At 43.4% G+C, this 13,911-nt stretch overlaps 1 pseudogene; it reads left to right on the top strand.

The window, feature by feature from the left end:
* Positions 1 to 1,885: 1,885 nt before the first annotated feature.
* LOC115174459 (poly [ADP-ribose] polymerase 1-like) lies at positions 1,886 to 13,835 on the top strand (annotated as a pseudogene).
* Positions 13,836 to 13,911: the final 76 nt, after the last annotated feature.

Here is a 13,911-nt window from a genome sequence, read left to right on the forward strand (position 1 = left end):
AGTCATTTAGCAGACACTCTTATCCAGAGCAACTTACAGTAGTGAATGCATACATTTCAAACATTTGTTTTTCTGTACTGGTTCCCCGTGGGAATCAAAACCACAACCCTGGTGTTGCAAACACCATGCTCTACCAACTGAGCCACACGGGACCAACATTTATATAATGTTTTCATAACCTACATTACTCATTTCATATGTATATACTGTACTCTATATCATCTACTGCATCTTGCCATCCTGATGTAATGTATCACTAGCCACCTTAAACAATGCTGCTTTATGTTTTCATACCCTACAATACTAATTTCATATGTATATACTGTACTCCATACCATCTATTACATCTTGCCTATGCCATTCGGCCATTATTCATTTATATATTTTTATGTACATATTCATATTAATTCCTTTACACTTGTGTGTACAAGGTAGTTGTTGTGGAATTGGTAGATTACTTGTTTGATATTACTGCATGGTCGGAACTAGAAGCACAAGCATTTCGCTACACTTGCATTAACACCTGCTAACCATGTGTATGTGACAAATACATTTGATTTGATTTGAGTCTGTTCTATCTGGAGTATTTCTCCTGTCTTGTTCGGTGTCCTGTGTGAATTTAAGTATGCTCTCTCTAATTCTCTTTCTTTCTTTCTTTCTTTCTTTCTTTCTTTCTTTCTTTTTCTTAGCCCTAGAACCATGCCTCAGGACTACCTGGCCTGATGGCTCCTTGCTGTCCCCAGTCCACCTGGTCGTGCTGCTGCTCCAGTTTCAACTGTTCTGCCTGTGGCTATGGAACCCTGACCTGTTCACCGGACATGCTACCTTGTCCCAGACCTGCTGTTTTCAACTCTCTGGAGACAGCAGGAGCGGTAGAGTGAATGATCGGCTATGAAAAGCCAACTGACATTTACTCCTGAGGTGTTGACCTGTTGGACCCTCGACAACCATTGTTATTATTATTATTTGACTCTGCTGGTCATCTATGAACATTTGATCATCTTGGTTCTGTTATAATCTCCACCCAGCACAGCCAGAAGAGGACTGGCCACCCCTCATAGCCTGGTTCCTCTCTATGTTTCTTCCTAGGTTCCGCCCTTTCTAGGGAGTTTTTCCTAGCCACTGTGCTTCTACACCTGCATTGCTTGCTGTTTGGGGTTTTAGGCTGGGTTTCTGTACAGCACTTTGTGACATCAGCTGATGTAAGAAGGGCTTTATAAATAAATTGGATTAATTGATTGATTGATTGATTAATTGATTGATTGATCGATTGATTGAAGATAAATGTTGCAACTATGGTGGGGATCATGTTTCTGAATTCCCTGAGTGCCCTGTTAGGGTGAAAGAGGTTGAGATGTCAAGGATCAGGGCTATACAACAGATCTCCTTTGTGGAGGTGATGAAGAGCATTGATTGGGCAAGAAGCCACAGTTCTGAAGAAGATATGGTGGTGGATGCACCACAACCAGTTGCAAATGTTATACTTCAATCAAATTATCTGGATACACTTATTGTGAAAAAGGTGGATTTTGTAGCATTTATAGCCACAGTTATGAATTGTACTGCACAAGTGTCCAAGAAGCTGGACATCATATCTGCAGCTGAGACATTTTTGGGCCTCCAAGACTTAATGGTAGACCTTTAAGGACTACTGTAGCCTGGAAATGTCCCGCCATCACAGGATCCTTCTGAGCCTGTGTAGGGACCTGATTAAAACAGATCAGCTGGCTGATTTTAGATTAATTAACATTTTGTTAATGACAGTTTGCATGGAATTTTTGTAATTTGTTGTTTAGATGGAGAAAAAAAAATCTACTTTTTGGATCCTTATCCACCTGTACAGTAGGTGGCGGAATGCACATATAATTGTTGCGAACGACTTTATTTCAAAGAAGAAGAACTACGTCGTGATTGTTGTGGGTACTGCCAGGCAAGTTTGAAGTACAGTCAATTAACCTCATTCTAAATCAAAACAATACAGAAATGGCAAATGCTCAAGACGACATGCTTTACATGCCAAAAGTGGACGTGCATCGTGCAAGGAAACCATTGCTAAGGATTGGCTGCGAATGGCTATCATGGTGCAGGTAACGTGGAGCGTCTTGTTCATTCCACGAAAACTGCAGAAATGTAACCGTATAAAAACCTTATATACGGATATGATGTTGATTCTGCACTAAACAGCCCATTATTGATATGTTGTGGATTTCCTCTACGAATACAGAATGTTTTTATTGTGTCGATAAGCCCTCAGTAGCGTTTAAATGGCTTCTGAAGGAATTCATGTGAAAGGGCGTTGATTTCTTTAGGCGTCTAGCGGCACATTCCTTTGGATTATTATGACTCGGTCAGGCATATGCTAACGTTATTTACTTTACCTAAAATCACTCAATTAGTATATCTTCAGATTGCCATCAATTGTGAAGTTATCTTGATGCGTTCATTTGCTTTCCTATAGGCCCATCCAAGGAATTTGACGTCAGGAACCATTGTCACCTTGACTAATTTACAAATTGGCTAAGGGACAATGTCGCCTAATACATTATTCTTTGTCATAATGACTTTTTACTTAACCTATACAATTCCTGAGACTTGTGTGAATTGTGCCAAGAATTTTACATGAGCCAATGTTTACACTTCACAAGTGTAACAAGAAGCTAAAACTGCAAGTGTATGTTGCAGAGCTTCAAGTTCCTTGGTGTCCACATCACCAACAAACTAGAATGGTCCAAACACACCAAGACAGTCGTGAAGAGGGCACAACAATGCCAATTGCCCCTCAGGAAACTAAAAAGATTTGGCACGAGGCCTCAGATCCTCAAAAGGTTCTACAGCTGTAACATTGAGAGCATCCTGACTGGTTGCATCACTGCCTGGTACGGCAACTGCTCAGCCTCCGACCGCAAGGCACTACAGAGGGTAGTGCGAACGGTCCAGTACATCACTGGGGCTAAGCTGCCTGCCATCCAGGACCTCTACACCAGGCGGTGTCAGAGGAAGGCCCTAAAAATTGTCAAAGACCCCAGTCATAGACTGTTCTCTCTACTACCGCATGGCAACAGTTTTTACCCCCAAGCCATAAGACTCCTGAACAGCTAATCAAATGGCTACCCAAACTATTTGCATAGTCACTTTAACTATACATTCATGTACATACTACCTCAATTAGCCTGACTAACCGGTGCCCCCGCACATTGGCTACCCGGACTATCTGCGTGTGTCCCGTCACCTACCACCCGCCAACCCCTCTTTTATGCTACTGCTGCTACTCTGTTTATCATATATGCATAGTCACTTTAACCACACCTACATGTACATACTACCTCAATCAGCCCAACTAACCAGTGCCTGTATATAGCCTCGCTACTGTATATAGGCTTGCTACTGGTATTTTTCCCTCTTTTTACTGTTTTTATTTCTTTACTCATCTATTGTTAACCTAATACCAATTAAAAAAATATATATTTACTTGAAAATCACACTGTTGGTTAGGGCCTGTAAGTAAGCATTTCACTGTAAGGTCTACACCTGTTGTATTCGGCGCACGGGAAAAATAAACTTTGATTTGATATGTGCTTGCTGGTGACTACAGTTTTTTGTTGTTGTCATATTTGCCCTAAAACCTTGACTATATGTACAGTATAGTGGTGGTTCCCTCAGGTGTGATTCTACTCAACCCACCCTGACCCTCTTATTTTATTTTCCCCAGTCACCCATGTTTGACAGTAAGGTGCCCCACTGGCACCACTTCTCCTGCTTCTGCCTGCGAGCGGCCGCCCAGTCTCATGCGGACATCACTGGGTTCTCTGACCTACGCTGTTAGGACCAGGAGAAGGTCAAGAAGGCCATCGAGACTGGGGAACCACTTGAGGTCAGGTTTTAACTTTTAACCTTTAACCTTTCCACCAGCATGAAGTCATCTGTGTATCCCTGTGATGCAATTGAAAAGGCACACCTAAAAAAGTGAATGCTCATTGACTGGAAGTCAAAGGTCAAATAACACATTGGCTTCCCTCTTCCTCGCGGGAAAAGGTGACGCAAAAGGCGGGGCCAAAGGAGAGAAGACTCAATGACTTTGCAGTGGAGTATGCCAAGTCCAACCGCAGCACGTGCAAAGAGTGTGAGGGAAAAAAATGTAAAAGTTTAGAAGCCATTATTTACATCTGTTCATTATCTGATATACACATGGCTGCAAAATGGAGTTGCCCTACATCTATTCTTTAACATCTGTTCAATATGAAAAAAGGTTTTAGAATAAAGAGATTGTCAATTTCCATAAATGCATGAATAGCTATCCTACATAAACCCAAATATACACTATCATAACAGCCCTAACAGCTCTGTGCTCCAGGACTAGATCTGTGTGTTTAACAAGACAGTGGACCCAGAGAAGCCCCAGCTTGGGTTGATAGACCGCTGGTACCATACGGCCTGCTTCATGGGCCGCAGGTAGCTGGCCTTCAAAGCAGAGTACACCGCTGCCCAGCTCAAAGGCTTCAACACACTCAGTGGAAGACAAGGAGTTCAAGATGAGGCTGCCTGCCATCAAATCTGAAGGGTAAGGCTTTGTTTAGTGATGTAATTAAAGATGTAGTCTATTGTCTACAAACTTTAACTTTACTGGAATGTACATAAGTCAGGAGCAGTGTCCCTGATATTCTAGCAGTTCAGTTGATTTGAAACTTTTTTTCCACCAGGTGTCAGTACACTAATGAATCTCCCTGATGTTTGACTTACCTTGGATAAAGCTCTGCTCCCAACTGGCCTCATGTACAAAGTTAATGGGGAATTCAGTGCCTGTCAACTTCCTTCACAGCAAAACTTTCTCTTGAAGGGTGAATTACAGAATTATGTTTGTAAATGTTTTACTTTGGTGGATCAATTGGCCATAGTGAATGTAAACGGCTATCTTCTCTCCCCTATTTTTCCTCAAAGAGGAAGGCTGACAAAGTACATAGCGCGGGCATCCAAGAAGAGGAAGCAGCAGCAGAAGAAGAAGGAGAAGAAGAAAGTGGAGCTGCAGATGAAGGTTCACTCAGATATAAAAATATATTTTTGGCAGAAATGCCTATACATTTTTATTACTTCATCAAATGATTAACATTGTTGTGATTTTGTATGTGTGTATACAAATGTCAATTGCTCAATATGCCCATATGTTTTGCTAATTATATTTTCTTAATACCGCTCTATCTGAGTGGTTGTGTGTGTACAGGAGCAGTGCCAGCTGATCTGGGCCATCAAGGACAAGCTGTGGCAGTTCTGTTCCACCAATGACTTGAAGGAGCTGTTCATAGCCAACGAACAGGAAGTGCCCTGTGGAGAGTCCAATGTAAGGAGGCTGATTGTGTGTCTGTCTGTCTCTCATTAGCTGTCTTTTTCTTTATATCTTCATGTCTGTTTCTGTGTCTTTGTCTCATTTTACTTTTTGTGTAAATATGTTTGTGCATGTCTGATTGATGGGTCAAACAGCCAGTCAAATAGTGTTGTTTGATTGATAGGTGGTGGACAGCCTGTCAGACTGCATGGCCTTTGGAGTGCTGAAGCCCTGCAAGGAGTGCAAGGGCCATCTGGTGTTCAAGACTGCACTGGGGACATCTCTGCCTGGACCAATTGTGTGTTCAAGACCCAGCTGCCCAACTGCAAGGACTGGGTCACCCCAAAGGTATGTCTCCTTCTCTAGGGTCAGTGTCTGTCTGTAGAGCTGCTTATAGAGCTTGATGTTCATCTGGGTTGTGTTCATTAGGGCAAAACGAAGCAATCTTTTGCAACAGAACTGAAACTGGTATTTCTAATTGGACAAGTTCAGATAGTCCCTCTCTGTTTCAGACCGTTTATTTTCTGTGTCGTGCCTAATGAATACGACACAGATCTCAGATATAACTCACTGAATGCTCATTTGAATTCCACACGCTAACATCTCCTCTAATCTATCCACCCCCAGGAGTTCCATGAGCTTCCCTTCCTCAAGAAGTTTAAGTTCGAGACAGGACTGGGTGTTCTCCAAGGTGGCCCCTCCCCCTTCCTCCTCTGCAGCCGCCCCCAATCCTAGTGCTCTCAGTAACCCCCTCTGAGGGAGTCTCTGCAGGTGAGGAGGAACCAGTAGGTGAATGGGGTGCAGAGGGTGAGAGAACTGGAGAACTGGTGAATGGCCTAAGTTGTCTCCTTATTGTTCTGAGGAATCTTGCTGAAATGGAGAATACCATTTTGAGTAAAAGAAAGTTGATTTTACTCTATTTTGCTTCTCTAGTTTACAGTGAGTCTTGTTGCTCAGTTTGATGCTATAACATGACCAGCCCCATTCATAGTTTTGTAATGTCCATTCTATCCATTCCAATTCTGTCTATATGCCTTCCTCTTCGCTCTCCTCCCCTGTAGACACGCCTCTGACAGGGATGAAGCTGCTGACCGTTGGCAAGCTGAGACAGAACAAGGATGAGCTGAAGGCTGCTGTGGAGGAGCTGCTCTTTGCCTCAGCACCAAGAGTGAGTAGCCAATCAACCAGGTGGGGTTGTCGGATTCAACTTTTGCTCACCTTTACAGTAACAAATACATACACATTGTCAGAAGGATAGGTTGTATTTTTTTGTATTCCCTGACCCCATTTAGTCAATTGGTCAATTGTTTTGGCGATAGGCTGTTGGTTCGACTGAGATTTCTTTAGTTGAGTAGTCGCAAATAGATTTTTTTCATGGTGCACAAGACACATGTCTGATTCGCACCTTTCTCAGTGGACTAATCCATTGCGGGGGCCACAGGGATGGTACAGTCCATCACTCTAGGACGTGATACTGAAAATGTACATGGTTATATTATGAAAACATGATTGTGCAACACTAATAAATATATTATTTTATAACAAATGTGCTTTCTCTCGCGTTGGATAGTGGAATCTTTAGTGCGCCATTGAATGTGCATTATAGCAAAGTTAACCGGCATATTGGTGTTGGGAACAATGTGGTTGAGGCAGCAGTGGAGTGAGGAGATGAGGAAGCAGCCTTTGTCTTAACTGCCTAAGAAAATCGAGGAGAGCAGAAACCCCAACTTAATTAGGTCTATAATCAATAGCCTAACTGTTAAATGTGTCTGGCTTTATAAATCATCCATATACAGTGTATGAAACATTGAGAACAACTTTCTAATGAGTTGCAACCCCCACCCTTTTTTCCCCGCCTCGGAACAGCCTCAGTTCGTTGGGGCATGGACTCTACAAGGTTTCAATCACTCCACTATTGCCTATCATAATCACATCAATAAATTGGTTATAACAAACTCCGAACACCGTAGCAAAATGGATGCGCAGGACGTGAAAAATAAACTCGAAACGGGCAAATCTTTACTGCTTCCTCAGGAGTAAACAGGGAAGTCAGATCTGACTTCAGGCCCTATTGGTCACATGAATGCGATGCATACATGTTTCACGTAAAGAGAGCAAGGGTTGAGGGAATAGGGTATGATTTTCCTAAACAACTGAGGTAGCAGAACTTTTCAGTCAGAAACAAGTAAGAAACGAAATGGTTGAAATTGTTGTAGCTTCAGCACAGACCGCGCATTGAACACTTGCTGTGGTGCCCTTTTGCTGCAGCAGGGAGGAGAGAGGGACAATGTGCGCCAGTCATACAGGCAATTGCTTTTTTTTTTGCTTTTTTTTTACACAGCTTGGCCATCGGGCTCCCTCTCGAGTCATTTGTCTTAATTATTTAATCAAACGGTGCGCTTAAAGCATCAGACAAGCTCAGTGCATATAGTTGATTTTATTAAAACACATAGGGTGTGTCTATATATGGAAGGACAGACAACTTTTTTTCATGGACAGCCCTTATTTCCTAGTTTGACATCTTTGATCTCCCAGAGGAGGTGGAAGGAGTCTGGCGTGCGTGTCTTCTCAGAGGACTTTCCTCACCGACATCAAGTCATCTGGCAAGGACATGCAGGAGCTGGTCTCCCTGTACACCATCTACCCCTGGAGGGCAGAGGTCAAACTAGATACCCATGCTACAGCAGTAGCCTCTAAGTCTGGAGCCATGGCTGCCAAGAGCACTAGGAGGGTGAAGGAAGAGGAAGGTAAGGAATCGGATGTAGCATTGATGAGTAATTTAACTGATTGTTATGGTAGAGTGTTATGTTACAGGCTGCTATGGTAGAGTATATAGTAGTTGGGGACAATTCCACTTTTTTCTATTTTTGCAGGTGGTAGCAAGGCCAGAAAGAAGATGAAACGGACTGAAAGGAGGGGCAGTAGTGGACCCAGATTCAGGTCTAGAGAACAGTGCTCACATCCTGGAGCAAAACGACATGATCTTTAGCGCTATGCTGGGTCTGGCGGACATCGTCAGGGGAACCAACTCTTACTACAAACTGCAGCTGCTGGAGGACGATGTTCTGAAACGGGTGCCACTTTCTCGCGTCCTCTCATCACTCTCTTTATCCTCCCCATTCACGGCTCATCTCCCCCTTTCCCTTGGCCACTCACTACTTTCCGTGTATTTATCTTCCTCTTTCTCCCTTTGTCCTTTTCCGTTCCACCTCATCCTTCTCTCTTTCCTCACCTTTTCTCTTTCTCCTCTGTGTGTAGGTACTGGGTGTTCTGCTCCTGGGGCAGAATGGGCACCACCATCGGGGGCAATAAGCTGGATAAGTTCCATGAGAAGAACTCTACCATAGACAACTTCCTTGGCATGTATGTAGAGAAGACAAGCAACACCTGGGGTTCTTCCCACTTCACCAAGTGCCCCAACAAATTCTACCCTCTGGAAATCGACTATGGACAGGTACAGCTAGAACTCGCAGACACTGCTCAAGCTATGACATCAGCTACAAGGATTGTTTGTGTTCATATTTAAGAAACATGTTGTGCATTTGACTTGACAGGACTGCTTTTTATTGAGAAATGTTTGTGGACTACCCTGATTGGCCCATCCTCATTGGTCATTTCCTCCACCAGGATGAGAAGGCAGTGAAGAGGCTGACAGCCAGTGCTGGCACCAAGTCTGCTGGCCAAGCCTGTCCAGGAACTCATCAGGACCATCTTTGATGTAGAGAGCATGAAGAAGGCCATGGTGGAGACTGAGATTTTCTATAAATGTGTCTATTTGACAAAATATGTATTTTTGTCTTCCTTACCCCCATTTCTCCCTCTCATTTCTCTTCATTGAGAATTAGTCATTCATCTTTTGTCTTTCCTGTCAGATTGACCTCCAGAAGATGCCCCTGGGGAAGCTGAGTAAGAGGCAGATCCAAAGTGCCTACACCCTCCTCAGTGAGGTGCAGCAGGCTGTATCAGAGTTCCGCAGAGTCCCACATTCTGGACCTGTCCAGCTGCCTCTACACCCTCATACCTCACAACTTTGGTATGAAGAAACCACCACTGCTCAGCATCCTGGATTACATTCAGGTGAGGCTACCTGTGTTCTCTCCTTCACACTCATCCTCTTACTCTCACCCCTAACTAAGAGAACTGGAATTGAGACTTTACTCATACATTTGTGTCAGAACTCAAGCTCTAAGCGTACACTGTCAGTCAAATGTCCTGAGGTACTTGAACCAAATAAGTCAAGTTTATTTGAAAACTCTTCAGTAAGCTATGGTAGATGTTTTTAACCCATTGTGTCCCACTACTGTCCAAGCTAAGGTCCAGATGCTGGACAACCTGCTGGACATTGGGGTGGCCTACGGTATGTTGAGAGGGGCCGAGGATAACAATAGGGACATCAACTACGAGAAATTCAAAGCCAAGATAGAGGTACAGTAGGGCCTGGTGGCTTTTCAATGCTCCTCTCTTTTGTGAATACAGTGCTCTAAAAGTTATGAACTATGAATGTGTTGTATTTGTCATCCACCATGCAGGTTGTTGACAAGACCACAAAGGAGGCAGAGATCATTCTGCAGTACGTCAAGAACACACGCGCTGCTACACACAGCACCTACACACTGGAAGTCGAGGAGGTAAGACTTTCCAGTGTGAAGAAAAAAAGCTATGATGTTTCTTTACTCAACAATGATTAAGTTCTGCTTTTGACATACAGAAATTCCTTAGCATTGTCCCCCCTTGATGTTTTTTTAAACTGTGCTGTGTGTCTACTGTGGTGTCTCGCTTCCGCCCTCTCAGATCTTCAAAATCGTTTGGGAGGGAGAGTACCAGGGGTACTGCCCTTTCAAGGATCTGCCCAATCGTCAGCTACTGTTCTCGTGCCACCAACGATGCTGGTATCCTGTCTCAGGGTCTGCGCATCGCCCTGCCAGAGGCCCCCGTGGTAAGTGTCCACCTCACGTTACAGTGCTACCTAATGCATGGGATGCATAGCCGAAGTTCCTTTTGTTTTTTTTTATTAGAAGGTCTTGTGCATGTTATTTTTTGTGCAGTCCATATTTATCATTATATGACAACAGCTCCAGCTCAAATTCAGATTTACTACATCGTGACATTTGAAAAACGCTCACAATGTTGTTTTGACACCTTCCAGACGGATTACATGTTTGGAAAAGGTGTGTACTTTGCAGACATGGTGTCCAAGTTCACCAACTACTGCCACACCTCCCAGTCCAACCCTACTGGCCTCATTCTACTGAGAGAGGTTGCCCTCTGAAACATGTGCGTGACAGCCCAGGTTCTTAGAATGCTGTTAATATTCCATATTCTCTGCAGTCAACAAATATTGTCATTGATTATATATATATATATATTTTTTTTTTTGTACAGGCATGAACGTAAGAAGGCCTCGCACATCACAAAACTACACAAGGGTAAACCAAGTGTGAAAGGTAGGGCTTGATTTGAGGTAATATCGAAAAGGCAGTATACAATCATGCACTATTTATACCAAAAATTATATTATAGTAACTTACTTGCCATGTAACTCATTATTTTCTTTCGTCTCTCTCTGTTAGGTTTGGGTAGAAATGCCCCAGATTCTAGTGCCATTGTCACTTTAGACGGGGTGCAAGTGCCTGTGGGAAAAGGAACCAACACCAACATTGATGACACAAATCTGCTGTACAACGAGTATCCTTTGCTTCCTCTGAGGGCCTAACTTCTGACTCAGTCTTGTACTGTTGCCCATTCTCATCCAATTGAGTTTGTGCACTGTACTTATTGCAGCTCTACTACATTGTTATTACAAATGTATGAGGTTGAAACATAAACTCAGCAAAAAAAGAAACGTCCTCTCACTGTCAACTGCATTTATTTTCAGCAAACTTAACATGTGTAAATATTTGTATGAACATAACAAGATTCAACAACTGAGACATAAACTGAACAAGTTCCACAGACATGTGACTAACAGAAATGGAATAATGTGTCCCTGAACAAAGGGGGGTCAAAATCAAAAGTAACAGTCAGTGTCTGGTGTGGCCACCAGCTGCATTAAATACTGCAGTGCATCTCCTCCTCATGGACTGCACCAGATTTGCCAGTTCTTGCTGTGAGATGTTACCCCACTCTTCCACCAAGGCAGCTGCAAGTTCCCGGACATTTCTGGGGGGAATGGCTCTAGCCCTCACCCTCCGATCCAACAGGTCCCAGACATGCTCCATGGGATAGAGATCCGGGCTCTTCGCTGGCCATGGCAGAACACTGACATTCCTGTCTTGCAGGAAATCACACACAGAATGAGCAGTATGGCTGGTAGTATTGTCATGCTGGAGGGTCATGTCAGGATGAGCCTGCATGAAGGGTACCACATGAGGGAGGAGGATGTCTTCCCTGTAACGCACAGCATTGAGATTGCCTGCAATGACAACAAGCTCAGTCGGATGATGCTGTGACACACCGCCCCAGACCATGACGGACGGACCCTCTACCTCCTAATCGATCCCGCTCCAGAGTACAGGCCTCAGTGTAACGTTCATTCCTTCGACGATAAACGCGAATCCGACCACCACCCCTAGTGAGACAACCATGACTCGTCAGAGAAGAGCACTTTTTGCCAGTCCTGTCTGGTCCAACGACAGTGGGTTTATACCCATAAGCGACGTTGTTGCCGGTGATATCTGGTGAGGGCTTACAAGCCCTCAGTTCAGCCTCTCTCAGCCTATTGCGGACAGTCTGAGCACTGATGGATGGATTGTGCGTTCCTGGTGTAACTCGGGCAGTTGTTGCCATCCTGTACCTTTTCCGTAGGTGTGATGTTCCAATCCTGTGGTGTAGTTACACGTGGTCTGCCACTGTGAGGATGATCAGCTGTCCGTCCTATCTCCTTGTAGCTCTGTCTTAGGCGTCTCACAGTAAGGACATTGCAATTTATTGCCCTGGCCACATCTGCAGGCCTCATGCCTCCTTGCAGCATGCCTAAGACACGTTCATGCAGATAAGCAGGGACCCTGGGCATCTTTCTTTTGGTGTTTTTCAGAGTCAGTATAAAAGGCCTCTTTAGTGTGCCAAGTTTTCATAACTGGGACCTTAATTGCCTTCCGTCTGTAAGCTGTTAGTGTCTTAACAACTGTTCCACAGTTGCATGTTCATTAATTGTTTGGTTCATTGAACAAGCATGGGAAACAGTGTTTGAACCCTTTACAATGACGATCTGTGAAGTTATTGGGATTTTTACGCAGTATCTTTGAAATACAGGGTCCAGAAAAAAGGGACGTTTCATTTTTTTGCTGAGTTTACATGTCATATTGTCAAGACTTACATTTGAGTTTTTTGCTACAGGAACGTAACTTGCGTTTAATATTATGCCATGCCCCCATACTGTACTCCCTAGTCTCTATTTCTCTTAACCTCCCCTCCTCCAGATAAATGATGTATGACGTGGCACAGGTGAACCTGAAGTACCTGCTGAAGATGAAGTTCAACTACCAGACGTCCCTGTGGTAAAGGGTGCAGTGGTAGCCCACCACCATTCCTCCAAAAAGATCCAGCTGACCACGTAGCAACCCCATCGCTTACAGCCCCCACCCCACAACAAAGGACATATTTGCCCCCCTTTACCATCTTCCCAGCATAATACCATGTTCTGTTTTCATTCAGTAGTTTTAAAATCCTTGTCACTATATGCATGGCTTATTGCAATAGCAGATGCCTTTAAATTGGATTGATGTATTGGCCTTGGTTTTATGCAACTCAGTACGTACCTGTTTCAGTCTTTACTAAGTTACTAAGACTGTGGATCATGAGGTCAGAGTTTGCCTTTCAGAATGGCTGAATTGAGGTACCTGTGGAAAGAGATTCTCATTAGAAAACAATATAAAAAGACTTGTCTGTTAAATTGTACATGTGTACCCATAGTCCTAGGTAGTATTTGAGGTAAAAGCAATTCTCTGTTATTTACTCTTAACTGTACAATTTGGCATCTATGGTCTGTTTCAACAGGCATAATGAGATGTTTCCAAATGAGTAATTTCTCTTCACCCTTCCATTCTGGTCAGAAGATATTGACAAGGTATTGGTTTGGGCTGACAGCATTTAGACCACATTCTGTAAAATAATTGATTTACTTGGAGTGATTGTTGGTGTTATATCAATCTTGTCATGACTTAATTCTCCAGACAGAGGTTATCATTAATGTCTACACCAAATATGTCAAACATCCACCGTGGCCCACTTACTTCATGTCTGTCATTTGAGGGCATCCTATGAAAACTCTGTGAAACAAGGCGAGATTCTCTGAGTGGTCTGGCAATTTAAACAGCACTCTCATTTATGTATTTTTGTCTTATTTGTCTGGATGAATTATACAACTGGGATCATTGGAGTATATATTATTTTTCCTTCAGACAGGACGTTTGAGGTCTGCCAGTCTTCTCAAAGATCTATACAACTATAGCTAAATACATTCATTTCATTGTAACCCAATTTGTCCATCCCTTTCCATAAACTATATACCTGAAAATAATAATGTACTGGTTTATTATAAAGATGACCGCTGAGTTAGTTGTACGCTACAGACACCCTCTGTCCCAGAATGCATC

The sequence above is a fragment of the Salmo trutta genome, chromosome 35 (genome assembly GCF_901001165.1).
Source record: "Salmo trutta chromosome 35, fSalTru1.1, whole genome shotgun sequence".
NCBI classification, from domain to species: domain Eukaryota; kingdom Metazoa; phylum Chordata; class Actinopteri; order Salmoniformes; family Salmonidae; genus Salmo; species Salmo trutta.